The 16,396-nt window shown below is 35.4% G+C and overlaps 1 protein-coding gene and 1 long non-coding RNA gene across 6 annotated transcripts in view; one reads left to right on the top strand and one right to left on the bottom strand.

The window, feature by feature from the left end:
* LOC128985378 (desmoplakin-B-like) overlaps positions 1 to 16,396 on the bottom strand; it is a 412,041-nt gene that overhangs the window by 145,153 nt on the left and 250,492 nt on the right. The gene's annotated exons all lie outside the window — the stretch shown is intronic.
* Positions 1,493 to 11,811, top strand: LOC128985382 (uncharacterized). The gene is made up of 4 exons (XR_008490015.1): positions 1,493 to 1,742; positions 2,622 to 2,842; positions 5,003 to 5,141; positions 10,863 to 11,811. It is a non-coding gene; the product is annotated as an uncharacterized LOC128985382 (long non-coding RNA).

Here is a 16,396-nt window from a genome sequence, read left to right on the forward strand (position 1 = left end):
ATTGAGTAATGTTACATGTGAAAGGACTTATGGTATATAACTAAAATGAGAAAAATTTGATTTATTACATTGAATTCATGTAACATAATTAATAAAATAAAATTAAAATGGTTCCTTAACGTAAAAATAAATTTGATGGGAAACGAGACTATATATGGGCACTAGTGGCCTGTGCGTAGGCTTGAGTTGAATAATATAGAATGTGGTACGATCAAAAAGTAATAAACTATCCTACAAATTAATCGGATTACTATACTACTTAATGTTTCTTTATTTATATTATGTCCCAGTACTTTCATTTATAAATAACAAGATAAGGCTTAGTAAGTATAACGTTATTGTGAATTAAATGGAGCCAGAATAATATAATTGGGTAAAACTTATGGTGTTTTATTAAGATGTACCAAAGGGGAAAATGAGAAAAAAGCTCTACTTTTTTCTGTAAACCTAAACCATTGACCATTGACCTATTTTACGTGACTGTAAATTCCATAAAATAATATATCTAAAACAGTCCTCTTGGGCTTCTTAAATTGTCACCTTACACTGATGGGCAATATCTGTTAGTAAATCATTCCCAAACATCAACATAACGTTAACATGTCAAAGTTACAATTATTATTTCACTCTCTTCTAGAATCGATAATAATTCCTGTAATTCGTCTACTTTAATTACAGTTATTGTATTATTGTGGATGCTATGAAATAAATTCTTAGTATTCAACGTCCTGTGAACTCAAGTTTTTTATTTTATAAGTCAGGTAAATACGAAAACAATTGCAAACATTTTGGATGTTCAATCCAAAGTATCAGTAATTATTTTATTCCCAGCCTGTAACGAATATTATTGTATTTCTACTATTTGATTTATAATGGATAAACTACCGAGAGTATTCAATTCGTCAAATAAAGTGTTACCAAAAAAAAAACCTCTTTACTTATTCGGTGCAACCGATACTTACATTCCGAAGAAAAACCCGTAACCACCCGGTACAATCGATATATACATTCGATATTTATGACGTCAGTATAAGGTTTCTGTACATGTGAACTTGTGCTCTCCTCTTGATCTTCTTCTGCTTCTTCTACTAGGTGGCGTTCGCAGAGGCATCCACAAAATTGAGCGGAGTAATCAAGTGTTCATATTATATTGTTTTTGTCATACTGCAGTAAAAACAGACGTTTTTTATGCATGCGTTGGGGTGGGTTCCATAATATCGACAACCGTAGAAATTGATCGAAACTGAATTATTCCCAGTTTGTCGACACTGGAATATTCCCACTTAACCGACATCCCAAATAACCGACGTCGCAAATGATCGACACCACAAATTGTCGACATCCCATATTGTCGACAATGAAATAGTTTCACTATGTCGACACTGAAATAGTCCCAGTATATCGACAAGCACCCGTTCTTCGGAGCTACTCTTGAAAAGGAGTTGTTCTAATTCATCGTTCAGTTCCTCAACTCATGAGTCGTATCGTAATATTTGTTGATTCCGAAATCCGAATTCCGACGGACATCTTCAAGCTGGCCATTTATTGACTAAAAACTTTTATATTGTAAATAAGTTATTTATCTTTTTTATTTCTTTCCTTGTTTACAAGAAAATAGATGACTCGAGTGTTACAAACAATAGTTTGGAATAATGTGAAATAAGTTAATTTTTATAGGATAGAAAACTTAATCAACATGATAACTTATTAACATTAAGTAGTCCTACCAGACACTAACTTAGGTAAGTCACCAACAAGAACCTAAGATACCTTACAGCTTATTCGTAGGCTAATTCTGGATCATCAAGCAATATTGTAGCAAAAGTTTGAATAGGCATTATCCCTAGGCTATTAGGATTGTCTCTTTTTCCCACTGACCCAGTGTCAACTTTATAAGAATTTGTAAAAATATTTGGCTGCACTTTAGTTTATGTCCTACATTCATTCAAATGAAAGATATTAATACATAGGCTATTTAATATTTTGAATATTTCATTCCGTTAGGTTAGGTTTTACCCTAACATTACCCAAAATTGATCTAGGCCTAAGTTTATTGAATGAAATAATCAATATGACTGGGACGGGTGGGGTCGTCCTGTAATCCAGCTACTAGGAGGTCACGAATTGTGGATATTTATAGGCATGCACTGTGGATGCGATACTCCCTGGTGTGGATAACGGCCGCACTAGTGAGTACTAAGACTATCCGCAGTACTATCCTGATAATTAGACCAATTCGTATATACCAAGGCAATAATGTGGTTTGGATTCCACTATAAACCGTAGGTCCCTTAATTGCCATTAGCTGTATGGGCTATTATTTAACAGCTGTGTTTAAGGAATGTTGGCCTTGGCCACTAACAAGACTATACAAGATCGCGCCACTCATCCTACACTCATTTCCATTCATAGCCTACTTGGCTTAAAATACGGTACCTACTTTGTATGGTCGCCAAGTAATAAGAAAGAAAGTATTAAAGAAATGTATTCATTGGAATGAGTGTAGGACGTAAAATTATGTGCTGTCAAATATTCTAGAGCTGTTTGTATTTGGTGTAAGACTAGACTTGGATTATGTAATTCATTGCTCATGACATCAATGTTAATTGTTAATTTTATAGATGATCCTGGAGCAAAGGCTGTAATTTGACCTGAACCCAAATTGGTCTCTATTTTAAATATTGTCTTGAACCAATAAGTTAAGAGGACTAACCTTTCTGGACGACATTGCCATTGACATCACTGCAGATGAGAGAGAAAGAGAGACCAGAGTTGTGGACCCTGGAGGCAATTACCATACTGCCATGATAATGTTACTTGGTCTAACCATAACTTAAGTGAGGTGAGTCAACATTCTTTCCCCTTTGTGAAAGTGCAAACTGCCTTTGCTGCACTCGAGAAACTTTCCACACTCGCCTACGGCTCGTGCGTAAACATTTCTCTTATGTGTAGCAAAGTGCCACTTCGCCCACTAGTTACCTAGTAGGTAGGTAGTAGTAGTTACCTACACAAAACTAACTATTATTAATAGTTTTATTGGAACATAAGGATAATTAATTATAATCTTTATGCAAATTTATAGTTTTTTTATAAAAATTTAAAACTAGGCCCTACTTAAAATGTATTTGGATACATCTCGAAACATGTTGTTTGGAAATGTCTTAATTAGGCTAGAGCTTGCATTTTTGCAAATTGGGAAATAACAAATAATTAATGTTTAACACGTTCGCTACCGAGCGACGCACATATGCGTTGGTCCGGTCACTCCTACAGACCAAAAGGAATGATCATGACGTTGCTTACAGACCAAGTGATATAGGAATAACATTGCCAACAGACCAAAAGAGAAATATCGTTTAGATGGACAAATTTACTTCATATTAACCTTAAGTGAATTAGTAAGCAATAAATATTGTTTTTATTTATCGTTTTTAACAAATTTTAAAACGCTGCATATATGAGTTGGTCAGTCTATTTAATGAAATCTAGATAAAAAGATTACCTACATTTTCGTTTCAATAGACCAGGCGACACACGTTTAAGCGTCGTTGTAAATTTGGTTGTTTCAAGCTTTTACACAAACAAATAAAGAAACTCCACCACTCGCCAAAACTGCAAAGGTTATAACCTTTACATCTGTTCTGAGATGTCGCGGAATGCACAATGTAAACAACAATGTTGCCAACTGTTGTGTGGCGTAACCAATCGTCATATCCACAGACCAAGCGACGCACATTTGCGGCAGATATCCCTCTAGACCGATACGATAAAATCAGGGCTTTAAAATAGACCGTTGCTAAGAAATTCGCGGATTAACCCTCCGAGTGTTATTTATCGCTGCAGCGACTCACAAACACTGTTTACGGCGAAGGCTCTATGACTGACAAAATCGGATTGAACTGGATCGAGTTAGGTATCGTTTTATTTGACAGATTCAGACCTTTCTCCGGAGGTCTGTCTCTAAGCGCTATTCATTTTAGTTCCGAATATTGTAGCAGACAGCTGACGTGCGTATTTGTTAACAGCTTGGTTAACCTCGGACCGATGACTGATGTGTTTTATTACGTTTATCATTGTTTTAGTGTTAAAATCAAAAGTAGTGATATACGTGGTGCATTATAAGAAGATTTAAGTGATTTTGAAGGGCTGGTTGATGATCCTGAAGAAGTAGGTAGTGATAATGATGTAAATTATCAGCCAGATTCCTAGCTATGGTTAGGCTATGCATTCTTAGCTAAACGCTATGTACTGAAATCTGTTTTTTGCCCATAACTTATTTATTTGCAAATCTACTTCCTTATATTATTATATATTTGTAATCCTCATAAAATTTAGAACAAAGTGGCTATTTTCAAATATTTATAGGCCTATAATTTATACAATTTCATTGAGCGCGAACTTTTTTTTTTTTAATTTTCCTTGAAAAATATTTTTTTACCTAAAATTTTTTTTTGAAACAAATGTTCTTTATGTTCTATGTATAATATTGAAGCCCATGATTTTCCAAACAAAATGGTATATAGAACAGTATAATTAACATTGTTTTCAAGCTTCTCAGATCAGTTTTAATAAAACCTTGCAAATGAGCAAAAAATAGGCAGACATTAAGGCCAAAACAAGGGACACTCGGAGTTTTAATAACATTGAACACCGACGCAAGTGTGCATCGTTAGTCTATTTCAATGTGATCAGCTGACGCAAATATGCGTCGGTGGTCTATTGTGAGAAACGAGTCGACGCACAATTGCGTCGCTGGTCTATGCGAACGTAAATTCCATATAATTGTGGTAGCGAACAAGTTAAACCAATTTATTTTGTCTAAACCAAATTATTGTTACAAATTCTAATATTTGTACTAACTTGACTCAGATTTGCTCAAACATTTTCCTATTAGCTGTACCTATTTGAATATCGCAAATATAGAAAGGAGTGTACACACTTGTATTATTTGTTGGACTAAAATTATTTGTATAACACTATTTTTTGCAATATTTCTGTACAGAACTGAAGCCTACCAGTAAAATGGGGGCGTTGCAATTAATATCCTCCGACATTGGAGAATACAGGGAAGAGGTGTCAGAGAAAGAGGAGATGGAGGATGGGGCGAAGTAAAGACTAAGATTGAAGAGAACTAACTAATGGTAAGTTTTGCCATTTACTTAAATTTAATACTTATAAATCCAGGGCCGTGTCCATTGCCCCCAAGCCTATGTCGCATAACCCTCCTGAATTACTAGTATTTAACCAGCATTTTAACTCGTGAGGTGCCCAAAAATTTGCTTTTGTTTTTTAGGAAATGTAGGCTATATTTTTTGACACCATAATTATAATTGTTCTGAATAGTTTTTACATTTGGTAAGTAGGCCTACTGAAACAACAATAATTTTAAGACAAATGGAAAAGCCCCTGTCAACAGAAGCAGTTGAAACAAGTATAAAAATTCTCATACATCAATAAGGTATTTATTTTAGTACTAGTATGGTTCAATAAGACCTTAGAAGAATATAGAATAACACAATTTTTTGTGATAAATTTGATTTATTTTGCTATTAATCTCCTTTTATAATATTTTATATTTCTATAATCTCCTCGAGTCTTCAGAAGAAGATAGAGGAAGTAAATAACAGACTTGTTGAAAGGACGGATGACCTCGAACAATATCAGCGGAGGGACAACATTCGTATTTTTGGTGTCAAGGAGACTAAAGATGAGATCACTGACGAGATTGTGGTAAAGCTATGTCGGGAAAAACTTGGTGTGGAACTGTCAAAAGACGCAATCTCCCGTTCGCATCGAGTCGGCAAGCTGCAGACACCGGGAGACGACGGCAGGGAGCGGCATCGGCCCATCATCGTCCGATTCAGCACATACCGGGCCCGACGGACTGTATTTGATGTGAAGAAGCGGCTAAAGGGGACAGGCGTAACCATCAAGGAGGACCTGACGCACCTTCGCCAGCAACTGTATAAGCAGGCGGTGGCAAGGTTCGGCGTGGGAAACGTCTGGACCCAGGATGGCAGAGTGCTCTGGGTTGACAAGAGCGGGGAGAAGAAGGTGGCGACGAGTCTGACCGACCTACCAGCTTTGGCCCAAAACACTGCTTCAGTTAACAGTTAAGATTCTGTTTAATTTTTATCACCAGCTACTTTTCTATCATTTTAAATTTTATTATGTTATTATACATTTACATTTAATATATTTTTTAATATTTTGTTTATTTTTATATTTACACTTTTAAAGAATAGTAATGAATATTACTATTAAACTGAAATAGATTTTGTTATTTTGTTTTAAATTAAATTATAAAATATATTTTATGATCTTAAAGTTTGAAAGTTAAGTTTATGTTCTCAATTTATTTATATTTATTCTTAGTGTGTAATATGGTATTGCAAACAGTAAATTAATTTATTTATTAACATTTGTTTTTATATTCTTTGCATGGAAAAGTTCACGTTCAAATAATAAATATAAAAAAAAATCAGTTTGTTTACAAATGTATAATGAATATGAGGTTTTATTGTTGAATTTAATGTCATTGAGTTTAGTTTCTTTGGATGTATTTTATTCTAAAATAGGGGAAAAAAAACTTTTATTTTTTGTTCATTTGTGAATTGTTAGCGGAGCCAGACAAGCGTGTTGTTTTATTCTTTACAGTGATTTTGATTTACTTTAATAATTTAAGTAGGTATGTATGTATGTATGTGTGTGAGTGTGAATCAGTGATCGCAGCTTGTGCAGTGGTCTTGGGTGCGCCTGTCGTGACGTCGCGACCTGTGATAGCGAGTCCACAGCCGCACAGTGCTCGCCACAACGACCCGCTTATCTCTCCCCCCTCCCCCACCCATCACCCTACACTGTCCACCGCTGATTGTCTTTCTCGCTCCTTATCTCCCTATCCCAAACACCTGAAAGCGGCGAACATCAATGCCCAGTCTTTGCGTGCTCACATTGATGAGGTTAGAGAAATATTTTGTCCCGGTAATTTTGATTTAATTTGCATTTCTGAATCCTGGCTGAAGCCGAGTATTCATTCAAATGAGGTGTCCCTCCCTGGATATGTGCTGCAACGTAATGACAGGATTGGTAAACAGGGCGGTGGCGTTGCGGTGTATATCAGGGAGGATTTAAAGTTTAAAACAGTCTTTTCTTCACCATCGGAGTACTCGGCTGGGCCAGAATTCCTATTTATTGAGATCAGTTTGCCTGGAGCAGATGCGCTGTTACTAGGAGTGTGCTACCGCCCACCAAGATCAGGGCATCTGCTTGATTTTGAAAATGCTCTGCTTAACGAGATGTTCAAATACAGTCATGTTTTGATCATGGGTGATTTTAACACTGACTTACTATCGTTGACTCATAACTTTGAACACAGGCAGCTGACTACCATGTTTGAATCGTGCAACTTAACTGTACTACCACTCGATCCCACACATCATGTTGCCAATTCTGACACCCTCTTAGATTTAATAGTTGTGTCCAATGACCACGATATCATTCATCATGGGCAGCTTCCAATCCCTGCAATATCTAAACATGACCTCATTTTCTGTGTGTACTCAATCAAATCTCCCAAGCCCAAAGCAAAGTTTATTAAATATCGGGATTTTAAAAATATGAATGTCGCTCAGTTCATGTTAGATGTTTAACAAACTCCGTGGCACTTCATTGAAAATTTAAATTCTGTCGATGAAATGGTTCATGAGCTAAATTCATCCATATTGAATCTCTTTGACAAGCATGCTCCCATCGTTTCAAAACGTGTGACAAAACGAAGACCTGTTCCGTGGATGACCCCTGAAATTAAAAGTTTGATGGCTCAACGTCATAGCTTACTTAGAAAGGCTAGACGCTCCAGCAATTTAGAACTAAAACAACAATATCGGAATCATCGTAACCGAGTTAAACAGCTTCTACGAAATTCAAAACTCAGATACATTCAGAAACTTTTTGAAAATCAAAAGCAACCATCAAATGTTTTATGGCGCAAGGTTAAAAGTCTTGGGCTAGGGAAACAATTTGATTCTCAACCGGTACACATTCCTCTAAATGAGTTAAACGTTTACTTTTCTTCTTGCAGTCAAAATACCAACCAGCATCAAGTTGACAGTTACTTAAATGAACTAGTTAACTCTCCAACCCCACACCTGAGATATCCTGAGTTTAATTTTAAACCAGTTATTCAGTCCGATGTTTTGATGGCTATCCGCAGAATCCGAAGCAATGCTGTCGGTTCTGATGGTATCCCTATTCGTTTTATCAAAGACATCCTCTATGCCATCCTTCCAACTATCACGTTCATTTTTAATGCATCATTAAGGCACCATTCTTTCCCTTCTTCTTGGAAGTCTGCCATTATCCGTCCCCTAAAAAAGATCTCAGCCCCAACCTTGGTTGGGGATTTCAGGCCGATAAGTATTTTGCCCGCTCTATCTAAAGGCCTAGAAAGAATCGTTCACTGTCAAATCACTGAATTCATCACAGAAAACAACATTTTATCTGACTATCAATCTGGTTTTAGGACAGCACACAGTACAGAGACAGCACTCCTTCGAGTGACTGAAGACATAAAACTTGCTATGGAGCGTCGACAAGGAACGATTCTAACTCTATTTGATTTTTCTAAAGCATTTGACTGTGTTAATCATGACCTGCTGGTTCAGAAATTACGGGCCATAGGGTTTTCCCATAATTCTCTTAAATGGCTGAGATCTTATCTGTCAGATAGGCAGCAATGTGTGGAGATTGGTGACACGAGATCAGACTGGGTGACTGTTACATGCGGTGTGCCTCAAGGGTCAATCCTTGGGCCTCTGCTCTTCGTACTGTACGTCAGTGACATAAACTTGACCTTGGTCAACTGTAAACACCACATGTACGCTAACGACTTACAAATCTATGACCATTTTACTGCAAACAACGAAAACGACTGTGTCAGAAGGATCAATGAAGATGTCAACCGAATTGTTACTTGGACTGAGACTAAATCACGAAAAGACGAAACCGATTGTCATTAGCCATTCTCGACTTCGACCTTCAATTGACTTAGACTCCATAAACCCAATCACAGTTAATGGCAAAGCACTTCCATACTACGACAATGTCAAGAATCTTGGTATATCTTTCAACTCTTCACTTACTTGGGACATAGCAGTTACGGACACACGAAAAAAGGTTTTTGCCTCCATACATTCATTGAAAAGATTACAGAATTTTTTACCACAACACACTAAACTACATTTGATCAAATCACTTGTACTACCCCACTTCAGTTACTGCAACTCATTGATCAATGACTTGACTGCGACTCAGGCGGGTATGCTCCAGCGGTCACAGAATTATTGTTTGAGATTTGTCTATGGTCTGCGACGTATGGAGCATATCACGCCATACTACCTTGAGGCACACATCCTGAAATTAAATGATCAAAGATTCATTAAAATTTTGTCATTGGTTTTTTCAATTTTGAAAACAGGCTCCCCAAAATATTTCAAATCCGATTTTAAATTTGTGTCTCATGGTAGTTCACGAATGTCTCGTTATTCTTCGATCACATTGCGTATACCTCATCATGTGACCACAGCTTATGGCAGGGCTTTTGTTGTTACCGCTTGTCGTCTGTGGAACGGCCTACCCCAACACATTAAGACCATTGAAAAACGTTCCCAGTTTGTGGCGGCACTGAAAAAGCTCTATTTTGAGAAGATGGTCTCGGCTGGCGTGTCCTAGGGCTACTGTTACCTTGCGCGTTTGCTGATGCGTGTATGCGAGAGTGTGTGAATGTGTTTTTCTATTTGTTAAATTTTTGTTTTTTTTAGATATGTAGGTACTTGAATTGTTAAATATTTTATGTTTAATTAGATTAAGTTATCCCTATGTCACATTATTTATGTTATATTTTTAATGTCAGGTTAAGTGTAAGAAAGGGCCATGTGGCCCTAACTTTGCCTGAAAAAATAAAGGATTTTTCATTTCATTTCATTTCATTTAATTTTATTTAGCTCTATACACTTATCTTAAAGTTTCTCCAACCTCGTTCAAATTATGTCCAAATAAATAGTACCCTACAAACTTGAAAAGCCTTCAAAATACTCTTCTGTTTCAGTGATGACCAGCTCAATGGCAACTAAAAATGTCCGCACGTAGGCCTTGAAGCGCCCCTATCCCCACCACCTTTCGCCAGTCACTCGCCTGACAGGGCAGCAAAGAAAACTGTCAGATAATTTTGCCACACTCTGTACATTATATTTTGTCCTATACAAAATGGGTTATATGGGTCGGCTCTTATATATTGATCCAAACGTTTACTGCAATTGTGGCAAAATTAAACAATATTGTCCTCGGTTATGACCAAATCGTGATTGCAGGGTCATCATCTTCATCTCCCAAGGTCGCCAGTGGTTAAAATTGTGGGCATCCTCGGAGCAATCGTGAACATCTTTCGCGGTTGCGAGGCCTGATTATCGTCACCCGCGATCGCTGGTAGTCGTAAATTTCGATCACACAATCATTGCAGACGCTTTCGGCTATCATGAGAATACAAGACAAAGTTGGATTATTGTACCCCCTAATTCTAACAGATTGTGGGAAAATTAATTTTCCAAGAGAAAAAGCATTCTTTTGAGGCCCCAAGTGAGTCCCCTTCCCAGGCTGAAGCCCTTGGCAATCGCAGTGTCCACTGTTAGGGGAATACGGCCCTGATTTGGAGGCCTATGTTGGTGTGGGGCCTGGTGCAAACCGTCCCCCCCCCCCCTCAGTACGCCACTGAGTAGCCTACATTAAATAATGATAGAAGTATGCATAAAAAGACTCTTTGTTCAGAATACTGTTTTTAATATTAATTTTTGTTCTGTTATATCCAGGCCTGATGACAGGGTGGATGGCGATGGAGGCATGGAGGTTGGGGGAGAGGAGGCTGAAGAAGTGGAGACAAATCAGTTTGGATCCATTATGTTGATTAGTTTAACATTTATTTTGAACATCAGTATTTAAATTTTTTTTCCTACAGTTACCTAACAATGTACATGTTCTCTCACTGATTTGAGAAAGCAAAGTGGCCAATTCGCTCATCAGTGAGACAATGTTAACATTGTCTCACTCTAATTACTTTGTCTCACTCCAGATTTTCAACGTGAAGGCACGAAATAGTGAGCGCGTAACATGCAGGCAACGCCGTATGCGCGCGAAATACGTTGGCAGCACTGGCTGTAAATCAGCTGGTCAGCTGTTGTACTGTTGTATTTGTCACTTCACATTAAATTAATGTTATATTAAAAGTTCACTTCTGTGTAAAAATAGGTTATGTTTCTTCACCAATTTATTTGTTTTATGGTAACTGTAGGAAAAGTATAATGTGCAACTCGAGTTCAAAGTACAATTACCTCACTCGAGAAACCATTCCTCACTCGCCTACGGCTCGTGAGTAAGGATTTCTCTCGAGTGAGTCAATTGCTCACTTTTCTCACTAGTTGCACAAATAACTATTCTCATTTAGATTATTAAATTAAGATAATTTTATTGTTTTTATGAAGATGTTTTCTTACATTTTTAATATTTGTTTGTACTTCTGCCTGGTAAAAAAAAAACCGTTTATTATGTTTGTTAAAATGATTACTTTCACTAACTGACCTTGTCTTGGGTAACAAGAGATATCTTGATACTTAACTAACAGGGTGCCTGTTCTATGGGGTTGTATAAGTCAGTAGAAACCTTCTTATATTTCGATACTTGGTAAATTAATCATTTCCAACTTTATATAGTATAGATCGCTATTCCTGTATTGATGTACTGAAATGAATAAAATTATATGAAATGAAATGTTGTTTTTTTATATATTTTGATGACACACTATTAAAAAGGCATAACAATATTCTAAAGTTTATAACAGCTAATTTTTGTGTTTTTATTAATGATTTATTGTGACTTTTGAGTGATTGAAGGATTTGTGATTTGGTTTTAAGGAGATTGATGTACCAAATTTTTTTAAATCTATACTTATTAAATACACAAGCAGGTTTTTTTGTGACAATTACTTCTCCAAAATTACTGAACCGATTGACATGTTTTTGGTGTCATTGGAAAGAGCATAACGTGAAGTTGTTCAAGAAACTTTCTCTTTAGGGAAATAATTAGAGAGTGAGAACCTGGGGCCTTTAAAGTTTCGTATTTCTCCATAAGATTAACATGGGAAACAAACATTGTTGTGAAACTCCAAATGTTGTCAGAAATTTAAAGTGAGAAGAAGGACATATGTTAATTGTAAAATTGTGACAGAGAGGTTATGCAGAAAATCAGGTAGTTAATGGTTATTTGGTGCTATTAAAATAAAGACTGAAATTTGTAAATGTACTGGCGACAATGGGTGATACAACGCAAACTACATTATCATTGACAAAGACCAACATGGAGAACCTATTGTGACTATAAGTGGGAAACATTTCTACAACACACTAAAAGCCCATGGTGGATGGAAAAACATAGGTGTGCTATTCCCGTCATATTCTAACGTCACTTGTATTGCAAACAAAAGATCACCTGATTGTAACTGTCAAATTAGTATGTATTTGTTTTGATTTGATTGTTAATGTTTTTTTTATAAAAACACACATTATAAAAACAATAACAACCAAATCAAAACAAATACATATACTAATTTGACAGTTATAATCAGGTGATCTTTTGTTTGCAATCCAAGTGACGTCAGAATATGACGGGAATAGCACACCTATGTTTTTTCCTTCCACCATGCTAAAAGCCAGATCAGCTTTTGAAACATGATAAAATATTTACAAGAAATGTTGATTATGTTGAACTGGTAAGTACATTGTGAGTATTATCATAAGTTACGTAATCTTTGAGTTGACTCTTTTAAACTCATCGGAATTTATAACCTATATTTGTTCTTAAACAAGTTATTTGTTTTTAAATAGCTCCTTTATGTACTTCTTTGCGATTGCTCGATTTGGAGCAACATATACCTAGTTCAATTTATGGGTCAACTTTTTTTTATAAGAACCGGGTTTCGTTATTCATGTAACTATTGGAACACTTTTTATTATAGTATCCATAATACGAGTAAAAAAATTAAACATAACTAGAAAACACCACGTAGGATTCGAATCAGCTGCTTGATATTGACATTTTGTGGACATTGTGTGACTATTTTTATATATTTCAATCTATTGATGAGGGAATTAAATTAAAAACAATTTATTTAGTATAAAAAGTATAGTTGACTTCCAATTAAAAGGTTTATTATAATAAAATAACTGGATTTGTAATAAAACAACTATTATTATAATAAAAAGCTAGTGACATCATTTTTTATGTTTATGAACCATACCGTTTCTGTTCTAATATCGGTGATAACATTTACAGTAATTCCTTTTACCTACGACCTTTTTTAAAGTAGCCGTTTCAGTTAAGTCCTTTAATATGTCAACAGCTGATCTTGTGTCTTTGTTTTTGTGTCAAATACTGCTCCATAAAGATTACATAAAAATTTTTAGAGCCAGTGGGGGGGATTCCTTAGAGAGTTTTTTTAACGCCATATAGTTGTTAGCACTCACCGATGGTCTTTATCACCATGCAAAATTTGAAAATGATTACTTCAGCCATCTTGGAGGAGATTGCGTATTACGAAATGCATAAGAGTCGACGTATAAGAGCTTCGCTCAATGAGTTATACGATTTTAGATTTTTTTAACATAGGGTAGGTAAGGTGTTTACATATTTCCAGCACAAAGAACCATTTTGAACAATATTTTTGAAGATTTTCAGTGTTTGTTCTTGTGTCTGATTAACATGGATATGGATGTCACTGAAATAGCCACCCTGGAAAATATACCACACAAACTGACCTTGTGAAAATAGGGTTAGGAAAGTAAAAAACTGTCATTGTTAGTGTCAGCCCGGTTTTCTGGCTAGTCAAACTAGCATATAACTGAATAAGTTACACACTTTTACCATGGTTGGAATATGCAGGCAACCTTGTGTTTGCATTGAACAGTATGACAGAACAAAAACCAATAACTTTGTGGTAATGTAATGCAAACATCATCTATACAGTAAAAATGAGAATTGAGAATCAAAGATTCATAATTATAATTAATAATTCAGTAATAGAGTAAACAAACAAACAATAAATCTTCATAAATAAAATTAGAGTTTTGTCTGCAAATTGCTCAGAATTATATATTAAAAAGTTTTTTATTAGCTCGCTTATTTCTTGTCTGGTACAAATTTTGCAATCAATTTTATACTAAGTTCCCGATGAGCTAGAGACTTGAAACTTGAAACATAGCTCACAAATGGATGACAATGCAATATTATATCATTTAATTTTCATATTTCCCTTGTGCTACGCCCCAATGGGCTTGTTTTTATTAGCTCGCTAGTCGCTTTCCTACAAATTTTGATATCAATTTTAAACAAAGTTCCCGATGAGCTAGAGACTTGAAATTTGAAACATATAGCTCCCAAATGGAAGACAATGCAATATTATATCATTTAATTTTCACATTTCCCTCGGCTACGCCCCATGGCCTTCCAAATTTTCCATGTTTACATTTTGAAAGAATGTAAATATATCAATTCATTTAAGTCATTTGTAAATTTGTTTAATACTAAATAATATAATTCACAATTTTGATATGGAAAAATAATAAAACATTTGCTATTTAAATTAATAAATAACTGGTACTCCAGCCCCATCTTCAAACTCTCTAAAAGGGTCCTCCACTTCTTCCTTGTCCTCCTTAGACACATGCTGCTGGCCCTTAACGTCGCACAAAAAGGTTTCTTCCATTTTTCTGTTAGGCGTTCTGCCATTGCTCTTAAGGGCACGAGACGCTCTCAAAGGTCGCATTTCCCCCATAAGAATTACATTGAAAACAAATTAAAAACAAAAACAGCTGTACATAAAAATAAACTCACCAGCTTTTTTGGAGTAAGTATTTATGTTTGTAATATGTGAGGTTATAAACAAATCCAAACAGTTAATCAGTTTTGTTGGAAGAACAGAAAATGTCTTGAATTTAAAGGAGAAATATTGAAGACAGGAGGAGGAGACAATTAATAGGAAATCTTATACTTATGAGAAGAGTAGAGGAGAGGCCTGTTCTCACAGTAAGGAATCCAGGTACGCAATCACTTAGGGAGTTGAATCATTTTTGCCAGTTATGCTAAGCAACTTATTTTGGAAGTAAATAAAAAACCATGAAGAATATACACATCGTGTTGTCACAGTTTCACAGTAAACCTACCTAAAGTCAGATCAAAGAAATACATGCAAGAAATGTTTACTGGTATCAGCTTTAAGTCGGGAAACATTTGTAGAAAACGCTAAAAAATAAGGCTGAGTCCTAAAAATGCTAAAATATTTTTACAAGAAACGTTTATTTATAATTTCAAAGCAGTATTAAATAGCGTGAGTATTTCAATTAGGATAGTTACCATAGCATTTAGTCGGGTCTTTTAAACTCATCGAAAATTATGACTGTTATTACTGTAGTTTTAAAATAACTCCTGCATAATACCGGTACTTGACAATTGCTCGATTTCGAGCAACAGGTACACTAGTTCCTGTTGAAATACTGTTCAAAAGTTAATGAAACTTTTGAGATTTTACCTATTAAATAGGCCTACCGGCCTACCACTATCATCGCTTACCTATGATAAAGGTTGTTGACAAGCTAATGGAAGAAAGTATGTGTCAGATTGCCGATACCGTTTATTTTGCATTTATGTAAACAGCTAATTTGAACTAAGCAGCAAAAAAAACTGTGATACGCAATGAGAAATGTCAAAGTAGGATTGTGTTATCTTTACGTTTCTAATTTCATGAATAATTTGTGTTATTTTGTGAATTTTTATAATTTTTTTCTCTATTGTTTAGGTGAAGTGGTAGAACATAATGGCTATGTTTATGTAAACTGTAAATTTAAAGAAGCAAATTGTATCAAACTGTGTCCTTCCCCATTGCATACACAAAGCTTGAGTATAACTCTTGAGTATATATGTCTATACTCCTTTTATCCATGCATGGTATAACTACAATAAGCATTTTATACTTATATGCCAACCCCATAAGGACGGGTACTCTGCTAGTAGATTGGTATATTTATAGTTAGTTACTAGGTAGGCCATACATTCAATCTAATACATAATTATATGAAAAGACACTCAAATAAACCTTAGATTTTCTACATGCCTCTGTCTTAATCTGATATAGACGCTTGAAATAGATTTAACATCCAAACCCATTAAAAACTGGAACCAAAATAAATTATAAATATGTGGAGAGTATAAATGCTTAAGATTTAGAACGAAAAACGTTGGGTGCATGCAATTGATAATAATACATTAGTTCAATAGGTGAAGGTAATTGAAAATTTGT

The sequence above is a fragment of the Macrosteles quadrilineatus genome, unplaced genomic scaffold (assembly GCF_028750875.1).
Source record: "Macrosteles quadrilineatus isolate MER2022 unplaced genomic scaffold, UCM_ALF_1.0 Scaffold_2__2_contigs__length_208266976, whole genome shotgun sequence".
NCBI lineage: Eukaryota > Metazoa > Arthropoda > Insecta > Hemiptera > Cicadellidae > Macrosteles > Macrosteles quadrilineatus.